The sequence below is a fragment of the Moschus berezovskii genome, chromosome 21 (assembly GCF_049115385.1).
Source record: "Moschus berezovskii isolate FMDL1 chromosome 21, NW_MosBer_1.0, whole genome shotgun sequence".
Taxonomy (NCBI): domain Eukaryota; kingdom Metazoa; phylum Chordata; class Mammalia; order Artiodactyla; family Moschidae; genus Moschus; species Moschus berezovskii.
Window position 1 is genome coordinate 3163266 of NC_142480.1, and position 11933 is coordinate 3175198.

The following is an 11933-nucleotide window of genomic DNA, read 5'->3' on the forward strand; positions in this document are numbered from 1 at the left end:
CACCCTTTCCCTCCTTCCCTGTGGAGTGGAGGTATGACTTTTGAGGGGGAAAAGCACATGTCATGTAGGTTGTCTAAAAACTGTTGTTGTTCAGTTGCTAAGTCGTGTCCAACTCTTTGCGACCCCATGAACTGCAGCAAGACAGACTCTCCTGTCCTTCACCATCCGCCAGAGTTTGCTCAAGCTCATGTCCATTGACGCCATCCAACCATTTCATCCTCTGTCGTCCCCTTCTCCTCTTGCCCTCAATCTTTCCCAGCATCAGGGTCTTTTCCAATAAGTCAGCTCTTTGTAACCGGAGGCCAAAGTACTGGAGCTTCAGCTCCAGCATCAGTCCTTCCAGTGAATATTCAGGATTTATTTCCTTTAGGATTGACTGGTTTGACCTCCTCACTGTCCAAGGGAATCTCAAGAGTCTTCCCTAGCACCACAATTCAAAAGCATTGATTCTTTGGTGCTCAGCCTTCTATAAAGGTCCAACTCACACATCCCTGTATGATCACTGGATAAACCATAGACTTGACTAGACAGAACTTTGTCGGCAAAGTGATGTCTCTGCTTTTTAATATGCTGTCTAGGTTTGTCACAGCTTTTCTTCCAAGGAGCAAGCATCTTTAATGTCTAAAACTAAAATGCATTTTAACTAAACTACACAGGTCTCATTATTACTGCGACCTGTTCAAGGACAAGTATGGTGGCCAGGCTTAGAACACGAATTAGTTAGGCCTGAAATGGCTTTTCTCACGTCCTGAAAGCTATGCCTGGTTCTCTTTCTCCCCGGCCTGCTACCCTATTTGCTTTCTAACCCTCACTCCTCACTGCAGACTGGGCAGTCATCGGGCCGCTCCTTGTCTGCACGCGTGCCGCGATGCGTGTCTCCTTCCGGTTCCCCAGCTGGACTAGGACGCATGCAGTAGGCGCTCCATAAACACGAGTGGAATGGCTTTCGCTTTGGCAGCACATACACTAAAATCTGAAGGATACAGAGATAGGGCCCCTGAGCAAAGATGACACGCAAATTCGTGAAGCGTTCCATAAAGAAAAAAAAAAAAAAGAACCGCAACAACAACAATTGAAAAAAAAGAAAAAAAAAAAAACGTGTGGAATGAATGAATTCCAAGGCTGGATTTTCAACTCTAAGAAACTCCAGAAAACTGAAAACTGAGGTCCCCTCGAGGGCTCTCAGAAGCTCTGCGTTGGGGAGCAACCCGCAGTGACATCGGAGAGCATCCTAAAGTAGGCCCGAAGCGGGCAGCAGGCCCCCAGCGCGCGGGGGCTCGGGGTACCCTGCCCGCCCTCCGCACCCCGCCCCGACTTCGGACCCAAGTCCAGAGTGACTCCGCGATTCCTTCTGCTTGCACGCGGCCCACGGCACTCAAGACGCCTATTTTTCCAGACAGTTGTGAAACGAACCCATAAGCTGGAAAAAAGAAAATACAGGTTGGTTCTCGTGGCCCGTACGGGGATCGAACCCGCGACCTTGGCGTTATTAGCACCACGCTCTAACCAACTGAGCTAACCGGCCACCTGGGGGGAGGCGCCGCCGGCTCCCTTACCAGATATCCACGCCTGCGCCGCCTGGAGCCGGCCGGGCGCAGTCCGCCGCGCAGACTTCCAGCCGCCGCCCGCCCGCCCGCCCGCCCGCGCTGCAGCCGTCCTCGTAGTCACCCGCGTGGGCCAGATAAAACAACTGAGGCCTTGGGGCCTTTAAGGAGAGGGGAGGAGACTTCTTAGAGCGAATTGGACGCTTTCACTGGACAAATGCAAGCTGCCCCTGAAACTTCTTAACTGGGGAGTAGGATTCTCCAACTCAGTGCTATTTTTATTCATCACTGCGAATCCCACAGCGTGGAAACTTCGTGTATCAAGAGCATTGGGCACTGCTAAATGAAGTTTGGAAAATGCAGAAAACCAAATAAAGGACCAAAGAACCTCCGAATTCCCCACCGCCCCGAGAAACAGTAGCTACTGGGGTCTTGGCATCCTTCCTGCCAATCTTGTTTCACTGGACGCTGTTTTAAATATATGCAACCTTGTGAAAAAGAGAATTAATTTTTATGTTGCTTTTTGTACTTAATTTTCTATTACATGTATATCTTTAAGTGATTGAAAATGTCATTTTAAGTGGTTCCTCAATGTTTCTTAAGTAAGGCATAGTTTTTCTTCCTCCCTCCTTTTGGAAATGTCTGGAAATTGTCATTTTGCCTGCTTTTGTTAACTAGCACATGAATAAATCATGAAATAGCTGTGGAATGGGCAATGTGACAGCCACTGCAAAGCCATAAGGTCTGTGTGCAAAAGAAAGAAAAAGGAGAAAAGTGCTGGGAAGACAAAACCCAAAGACGTCCATTCCCCCAGCCGTGTGTCCCCGGGGTCTCTTGGTCCCTGAGAGGCCCTGGCCGCCTGCGCTGATGCACAGGTGCTCCAGAAGTGCAGAAAAGGAGCTCCAGCTTTTCACCTAGTCTATGCCTCTGGTCTGATCACTCCAAAAATACTGCTCCCATGGGAGATGTCTCATCAAGTTTCCCTGATGCAAGCAACAGAAGCCAAGCCTAGTTAATCTGAAGGGAACAGATTTAATTGAAAAGATGTGAAGTAGGGAATTCCCCAGTGGTTAAACCTCTGAGCCGTCATTGCCAAGGCTCTAGGTTGGATTCCTGGTGGGGGAAGTAAGATCTCATAAGCCTCCAGGTGTGGCCAAAATATAAATAAAATAAATGACTTGAAAAGATGCACAGGGAACCCAAAGCCCCGGCTCTGTGACAACCTAGAGGGGTGGGATGGGGAGAGAGGTCTCAGAGGGAGGGGACATATATATATCGATGGCCGACTCATGTTGATGTATGGCAGAGACTATCACAATATTGTAATCATCCTCCAATTAAATAGATTTAAAAAATAAATATCATGAAAAGATGTGAAGTTGTTCACCTCACCACCAGAAAGTCTGGAGAACCAAGCGTGGACAAACAGCCACTCAGTCAAAACATGCTCATTCAGCCTGGCGGTGCCCTAAGCCCCAGGAATCGGCTGTGAGCAAAACAGACCTAATCTTGTCTTCACGGAGCTGAGACCTGTGCCGCATCAGCGCAGGCAGCCAGGGCCTCTCAGGGACCAAGAGACCCCGGGGACACACGGCTGGGGGAATGGACATCCCTGGGTTTTGTCTTCCCAGCACTTTTCTCGTTTTTTTTGCATACAGACCTTATGGCTTTGCAGTGGCTGTCACATTGCCCATTCCACAGCTATTTCATGATTTATTCATGTGCTAGTTAACAAAAGAGGGAAAAATGACAACAGTTCCCAGACATTTCCAAAAGGAGGGAGGAGGAAAAACTATGCCTTACTTAAGGCATAGACAGGTTTGGCAAAGACAGGTTTTAGAGTGCTTAGACAGGCTTAGGTGCCGTGCTGAGTGTATTAAACTGTACTGCTAGTGGAGGGTTGATTGGACAAGTTCCTGGAGACTGGGACGCTTGACTGTGTTCTGAAGGACAAGGATAGATCGGGGGTAGAGTGAGCAGCCTACGATGAGTTGTAGGCAGGCATCCTGCCCATTTTGCTTACAGGTGAACGTCCAGAGTCTAGCACCCTGTCTGGAATAATACAGGATTAATAAACAGAAGTCAGGTTGTTACTGAACCAAACTCAGGTCCCGTCGTTTGTTCACTGTAAAGCCCATCTACTGCCCCTGGGTTACGGTGAAGGAAAGGGCGACATCTATTGTAGGGAGCCAAGCAAGGAGTCCAGCAGAGCCAGTGCTCAGAATACCCCAACTCCCCAGTGGGTTTCAGCAAAGCAGTTTTAAAGGCCAGGTGAGGGAGGGGGCATCACGGGGTATGTGATGAGCTCATACACAGTTCTCTGATTGGGTGATGGTGGTAAGGGATGGTGTCACGGGGTTAACATTATCGATCCTTAAGCACCAGTAGGTCTGGGGCTTCATGCTCATGGTCATCAAGAAGTTAATTTCTTCCATTTGGTGGTGGTTGTTATCACCTGTAAAACAACTCAGGAGGTGTGCATCAGATACTATCATCTAGGTGCTTCCAAGAGAAGCCAGCTCAGAGGACATGGGGGTGGGGGTCTATCCTGTGAAGGCCCCAAAGAGTTCTCAGTTACAAGATGGATAAACAAACTAATTTCAAAATTATCTTACACTTTAAAACAAAGTCAGATAAAGTTATTTCTCTGAGTTCAAGCTGTCCTTTTCTGGCCCAGCCCCGATAGGGTTGCCAGATTTAGCAAATACTTTAGCATAAGTCTGTCCTATGCACTATCTGGGCATGCTTATACTAAACCAGGGGCTTCCCAGGTGGCCCTTGCAGTAAAGAACCCACCTGGCCAATGCAGGGGACATAAGAAAAGCAAGTTCCATCCCTGGGTAGGGAAGATCTCCTGGAGGAGGGCGTGGCAGCCCAGTCTAGTATTCTAACCTGGAGGATCCCATGGACAGAGGAACCTGGCGGGCTACAGTCCACGGGGTCGCAAGGAGTCGGACACGACTGAAGAAGAGACTAAACATACAGACTAAACCAGTATGCTGTTGATCTGAAATTCGGTTTCAGCTGGGCATCCTGTACTGTATCTGGCAATCCCACGGCCGGAGTAACAGCCGCTTGAAAGACCCCACCTAACCTGCTCCTTTCCCTGCTTCCTTCTGCCACAGCCTCATCACCCTCTTTCGTGGTTGTTCCAGACAGCTTCCTGAGCAGGCAAGGCGTTCCCGGCCAAGGCATCCAGGATTCAAGGTCGGGAGACGCAGTGACTAAGTATAGACGGCAGGGGGCACCCTAGACCGACCTAGGGAGCTGCGCACTTGGGTGCCTGGGCTCCTCGGAGTCCGGTGCTAGTGGAAGGCTGGGGCTTTTCACAGCGCTCTTCTCCAAACCCCTCTGAACTTCTCTGGCTATTTCTCATCCCATCTTACAGGGCTTCCAGGACAAACAAGTCCTAATTTTCAATCTTTGAGTTAGGAAAACACATACATGATCAGAATTAAACCTGCAGAGTTACATGGGTTTTTAAATATCCAAGGGGGTGCTTTGTTGCAGGCAACTATCTCAGATTTTAGTTGTTTGCTTTAAAATCAACTTATACAACTTGTCATTGTGTTTATAAATTGGAACTTTTGGTATGAAAATAAAGGCACCACTGTATTCGTCTCCTCTCAGCGTGTGTATCAGTCACTCAGTCGTGTCTGACTCTTTGTGACCCCATGGACTGTAGCCCGGCAGGTTCCTCTGTCCATGGGATTCCCCAGGCAAGAATACTGGAGTGGGTTGCCATTCCCTTCTCCGACTCAGGGATTGAACTGAGGTCTCCTGAACTGCAGGCAGATTCTTTGCCATCTGAGCCACCAGGGAAGTCCACTTGTTTCCCAGAGGTGCCATAATAAAATCCCATAAACCAGGTGATGAGAGCAACACAGTTATTTCCTCACAGTTTTGGAGGCCACAAGTCCAGGGTCACAGTGTCTTCAAGGCTAGTTCCCTCTGAAGGTGCTGAGGAAGAGCCTGTTCCGGGCCCACTCCCACGCTCCTGGCGGTTTGCTGGCATTCTTGGATGCTCCCCAGCTTGCAGAAGCATCACGCATCTCTCCCTCCAACCTCACACTCTGGATCCCTGTGTTCCTAGAACAGCGCCAGGCACAGCACACATTCAATTAACTGCTTGTTAAATGAATGTCAAATTCACTGTGCTGAGCATTTCACGGCCTTTTCGTTCTGGAAACATGTCCTTTTGTCCTGGCAATTTTTTTCTGTTTTGGCCATGCCGAAGGTTTGTGGGATCTTAGTTCCCCAACCGGGGGTTGAACCCATGATCCTGCAGTGGAGTCTTAACTACTGGACCACCAGGGAAGTCCCCTTTTTACATTTTTCATTTTGACTCTGGGCCCTGGCGTGCAGAGACAAAGAGAGAGCAAAGCAGTTTCAACATTGAAGCTGAATTCTTGCCAGCCGATTCTGGAACAAAAGGAAAGAAGGGAAGGAAAAAGAGAAGTGAAATGCTTCATTGTACAATATGTACTATGTCAAAGCTGTTAGACAATACAAAAGAGAAATAGACAAACAGAAGGGTTTTTCAGATGTTGCTTCTAATTTGCTACAACAAATAGGTTGATTCAAGGGACTTGTAAAACGTACTTCTTGAGAGTACGTGCATTCATTGGAGAGCTTTTACAAAGGTCTCTTTTAGACACGACAGCTGTAGAAGCACAGGGAGCTGGAAGCCAAAGACCCGGGTCAGAGCCCAGGGGGCCACCAGTGAGTGAGTGATTTTGGTAAAGACCTTGTCCTCTCTGGATCCCTAAAAACAGGCCATATGACTTCTACAACCTGTCAGTCTGCCTGTTCAATTCCTCCCTATCAAGGATTAAGGTTTACCCTTGTTGTTACTGTTGTTTAGTTGCTAAGTCATGTCCAACTGTGTGACTCGAACTGTAGACCACCAGGTTCCTCTATTCATGGGATTTCCCCAGACAAGAATACTGGTGTGGGTTGCCATTTCCATCTCCAGGACAATCTTCCTGACCTGGGGATCAAACCTGTGTCTGCCACTTGGCAGGCATATTCTTTATCACTGAGTCACCTGGGAAGCCCAAGGTTTGTTCTAGATGCTCAACAGTCATTGAAAATCGGCTTGCCCCTCATCACAGAATGACAGCACAGGTGACAGCTGATGGTGTTTCTTGATTAGTCAACAACCTTTATAAAACATTTGCTCTCTGCCAGGCCTATTTTAGACCTGATGCAGAATCCAGCCTCCATACACTGACACCAAATTAAATTTTGGACACAGAGTTCTGGGTGAAGTAGAAAAGAATGGGCTTCCCTGGTGGCTCAGCAGTAAAGAATCCACCTGCCGATGCAGGAGACATGGGTGCAATCCCTGGGTCAGGAAGATTCCCTGGAGGAGGGCATGCAACCCATTCCAGTATTCTTGCTTGGAGAATCCCGTGGACAGAGGAACCTGGCTGGCTATAGTCCACTGGGTCACAAAGAGTCAGACATGACTGAAGCAACTTAGTATGGTCGCACTTACTGCTGTACAGCAAAGTGACTCAGTTACACACACACACACACACACACAATCTGCTTCATACTCCTTTCCATTATGGCTTATCACAGGATATTGAACACAGTTTCCCGTGCTATCCAGTGGAAGCTTCTTGTTTACTCATTCTGCATGTGTCCATTTGCACCTGCTGGCTCCTCCGTCCCCTTTGGCTTGCCTGCTGCTCCTCTGTCTGCACGCCTCCTCCCTTCCCTAGTTGGCAACTGTGTGAACCTGCTCCCTGGGACTCAGGGGAGCTCATGGAGGCTGAATGAAGTCTATTTCCCATGAACAAGACACTGAGAGGGGGACACGGAAAGGCTTCTGTGCCCAGGAGTCCTACAGGGTCCTGCCTGGTTCCAGACTCTGGGCAAAACTCAAACAGCATACTCTCGAGAGACAGAGACATCGCATCCACTCTTCACTCTTTGCAGAGGGTATTTTTATCCTCATTGCTCAGAAATGAGGAAACACTGGCCCTGTAACTTGGCTGGAGTCACCCACTTGGCTCACTGATTGGGGTCACTCACTTGGCTCACTCTCCTACCACTTTAAGAATTTTCCTATTCTCTTCTAAGAAAAGTTATTTCACATTTAAAAATCTGTTGTTCCCATGTGCCTTTTTGTTGGAAAAGTGCTTGGACTCCTCTTTAGCCTGTTGTTGGCTTGTTTTGCATCCACACTTGACCACAACCTCATTCATAACTGCTTTGGTTAACTGTCATTCTTCATGTTCATTTGAATGGCTAATGTTCTTGCTCTTATTTCACATTCCTGCTCTTGATCAGCTTCCTCTGAGATGCATTTATTATTTATTTTTATATTATTATTATTTTGGTCATGCCGCATGGCTTGTAGGATCTCAGTTGCCCCACCAGGAGTTGAACCCAGGCCCCAACAGCGAAAGCGCTGAGTCCCAACCACCAGGTTACCAGAGACCTCCAATATTTTCTAAAATCAATCTGATTTCTAATATCCATAGGTAGATTTGTGTTTCATCCACCTTACCAAGGTTAACCTGTGTGAAATTTCTGTCTTTCCTAATTTTTTCTAACTTCTGCCCATTTCCTGCTTTGAACATTAATTAAGAAGCTCAGCAGAAACAGATTGTCTGCTAAACATAGCTTGAATCTCTTGAGACTGGAAATTAGGGAAAAGCCTGGTGGCTCAGAGGTTAAAGCGTCTGCCTCCAATGCGGGAGACCCAGGTTCAATCCCTGGAGAAGGAAATGGTAACCCACTCCAGTATTCTTGCCTGGAGAATCCCATGGACGGAGAAGCCTGGTAGGCTACAGTCCACGGGGTCGCAAAGAGTCGGACACGACTGAGCGACTGAACGGAACGGAACGTTGGGATACTGGAGAAGGCAATGGCAAGCCACTCCAGTACTCTTGCCTAGAAAATCCCATGGATGGAGGAGCCTGGTAGGCTGCAGTCCGTGGGATCGCTAAGGGTCAGACACGACTGAGCGACTTCACTTTCACTTTTCACTTTCACACATTGGAGAAGGAAATGGCAACCCACTCCAGTGTTCTTGCCTGGAGAATCCCAGGGACGGGGGAGCCTGGTGGGCTTCCGTCTAAGGGGTCACACAGAGTCGGACACGACTGAAGTGACTCAGCAGCAGCAGCAGCAACATTGGGATACAGGATGAACTGTCTGAGGAACAGTTTCGGAATGAGTCAAAAGGCTCAAGTGGTTATAATTAGGTGGTATTCATGCAGAGCTTTAAAAGCAGAGCTCCAAGGATGCAGGCTGGTTTCACTCACAAGCATCTTTCGAGCATGTGACATATGCCTGGTGGCTGTATGTGCTGAGCAGGCAAGGGGCTCAGGGTGGGGCCGGGCTCTCCCTCCCCTCACAGCCTTTTATTTGTCATCTGTCCATTCTTCTTTTGTCATTTAGTGCAAGAGTGGTCTAAGGAAGCAGGTACCTAGGCCACAGAGCTGAAACCCGAAAAGGCTGACCCTGCTGTCTATAAACTCTACAGAAAGACCTTCCCAGGCTATTCTGAAGTAGCATTTCCTAGTCTTCTTAGAATTAAAGAACGAATGGGCTAGTGGGTCTTAAAATATGGTCGTAAGTGCAACAGTGGTATCACCTGGGATTTTGTTAGCGATGCAAATTTTCTTTCTTTTTAATATTTATCATATTTATTTGGCCGCACTGAGTCTTAAAGTTGAGTCTTGTGGGATCAAGTTCTCTGACCAGGGATGGAATCTGGGCCTCCTCCCTTGGGAGTGTGGAGTTTTAGCCACTGGACCACCAGGGAAGGCCCAAGATGTGAATTTTCAAATCCCATCCCAGAATGACAAACTCAGGAAGTCTGTGGTTGGGGCCCTGCAGAGTCCAGGATCACCTGAAGGCAGGTGACTTCAGTGCAGGTTAAAGATTGAGAATTTCCGCTCTAGGCAAAATCTCACACAATTCCCTTTCTGCTTTCCTGTTAAGGTCCCTATGTATTTCCTTTGATCTTCCACGCTGAAGGCCCTTCCGCTCCCCTCTCCCAAGGCCTTCAAGTTTGAAGTGCAGGTTGCGGACCAGGGTGCAGGCTGAAGCCCAATAGCCCTTGCTCACCTGGGGAGGCGCACCAAGGCTGTGTCTGCCTACAGGGGACGCCTTGCTGCGACCCTTCCTCAGGATCAGGACCCCCCCGGGCTTCTTCAGGATTTCACTACTTATTGTCCACAGTGAAGGTGAATAGAAAATCCAAATGATGATGCTAAATGCATTCACCGGTTCACCTTTTAACGGGTATTCACTGAATACCCAGAAACTCCTGCTGCCTGCAGAAGAGACAAAAGACAGGTGAGTGGGCTAAGAAGCTTGGAACCTACCTTGGTAGAAGAAAGGAATATGAAAAGACAGCGTGAGAAAGAAAGAGAGATCAACATGACTTAAATACAAGTCCCCACCTAAGGGGAAAGGCCACAAGGACAAATAAGAGAGAAATCAAATTCCAGCGATCTGGAGAGATTGGGTGTGGCTTTTCAGAGCCAACAAGGACAGGACCACCCACAGTAATATCCACACCTCATCAACTGCGGGAACGTAGGCCATTCTCAGCAATCAGACTGCCGGCATTCCAGAAAGTGTTAACATTGCTCTGAACTAGTAGTAGTAGGGCTCAGTGGCCAAGTCATGTCTGACCCTGCGCTTCCTCTGAAGGGATTCACAGTTACTGTGAAGGGCCCTAGAAGCACCCAGGGGAGGGACTTCAATCACATCAATGTAGCATTCAGTCTCCTTGGAAAGAAAAAGAAGAGGCTCCAAGTTGACAAATGGTGGGGAAATAAAAAGGAACTGGTTACTGTTTGCACGATCTGTAGTCGTGTACAGAACATGATCAAAAGTGTCGCGCTGGGCTTCTGTTACACGATGAGGTCTGTGTGGGCTCACTTCCCCATCGATGTTGCTATTCAGGAGAATGGTTCTCTTGCTGAAATCTGAAATTTTCGGGGGTGAAAGATACATCCACAGGGTTCAGATGAGGCCAGACATTGCTTATTCAGTACCTCAAGTCCAGGAAGGTGAGCTGAGTCTTGAAGGAAACCACACGGAACTTGTGTCAGATTCAGCAAGCCACAAGGATATCAGAACATTTTGGGATGGTATCTACGTTTCTGAAAAAGGAACAGGTTAGCAGGCTGATGAGTAAGCTCTGGGTGGTCCGGCTATAGAAACCACAAGATGCCAGATGATTCTTTGGACTCATTTGCGATATTTTAAAGATGCAATAAAAGCTCTTTTGATTTGGGAAAAAAGCGATAACAACACCAGCAATAATCACTCCGGTTTTTTTTTTTCAATTCACTTGATAAAACTCACATAATGGAACATTCTAACCATTTAATACATACAATTCAGTGATTTTTACTAGACTTAAAAAGTTGTGCAACCATCACCACTATCTAATTCCAGAATGCTGTTAACACCACAAAAAGAAATCCCTTACCTATTAGCAGTCACTCTCATCCCCCCAGTCCCTGGAAGTCTGTATCTACATTCTGTCTCTATGGATTTGTCCAGTCTGGAATTACTCTGTAAACAGAATCATACAACAGGTGGTCTTTCGTGTTTGGCTTATTTCACTTAGTATCATGTTTTTGAGACTGACTTATGGGTTTGGAGTTTCCTTCTGGGGCAATGAAAATGTTTTGGAGCTAGATAAAGGTGATGGTTCCACATCATCTTGGATGTGCTGAATGTCACATTTTAAAATGACTGATTCTATGTTATGTGAATTTTGAGTCAAATTTTTAAAGAGAAGTAAAAAAACAAGGCAAAACAAAGTAGATACCTTTTGATGCCTTTGAATTGTGGTGCTGGAGAAGACTCCTGAGAGTCCCTTGGACTGCAAGGATATCAAACCAATCAATCCTAAAGGAAATCAACCCTGAATATTTATTGGAAAAACAAGCTGGAGCTGAAGCGCCAATACTTTGGCCTCCTGATTCGCAAAGGTGACTCACTGGAAAAGCCCCTAATGCTGGGAAAGACTGAAGGCAAAAGAAGAGGGAGGCAGAGGATGAGATGGTTAGATAGTATCCCCGACTCAAGGGGCGTGAATTTGAGCGAACTCCAGGAGACAGTGAAGGACAGGGAAGCTTGGCATGCTGCAGTCCATGGGATTGCAGAGTCGGACACTACCTAGCGGCTGAACGACAACAACCGCCGTCTGACTCAGCAGCTCCACTTTAAGAATTTCTCCTGTGGGTATACACGGACGTATGGAACATGACGCATGTTCAGGGCTGGTCACTGCAGCAGTGTTTGAAAGATCAACTTATCAGAAACAACCGAGATGTCCAGCAGGGAACCAGTTAAATAAGAGATGGTGCAACCATGAGGTGGGACTTCCCAGGTGGCTCAGTGGTA

General features: G+C 47.5%; 1 non-coding gene and 2 pseudogenes across 1 annotated transcript; 2 read left to right on the forward strand and 1 right to left on the reverse strand.

The window, feature by feature from the left end:
* The first annotated feature begins 868 nt into the window (after positions 1 to 868).
* LOC129550104 (large ribosomal subunit protein uL6-like) lies at positions 869 to 10713 on the forward strand (annotated as a pseudogene).
* On the forward strand, positions 947 to 1042 carry LOC148774470 (U6 spliceosomal RNA; annotated as a pseudogene).
* TRNAI-AAU (transfer RNA isoleucine (anticodon AAU)) lies at positions 1452 to 1525 on the reverse strand. The gene has a single exon. It is a non-coding gene; the product is annotated as a tRNA-Ile (tRNA).
* Positions 10714 to 11933: the final 1220 nt, after the last annotated feature.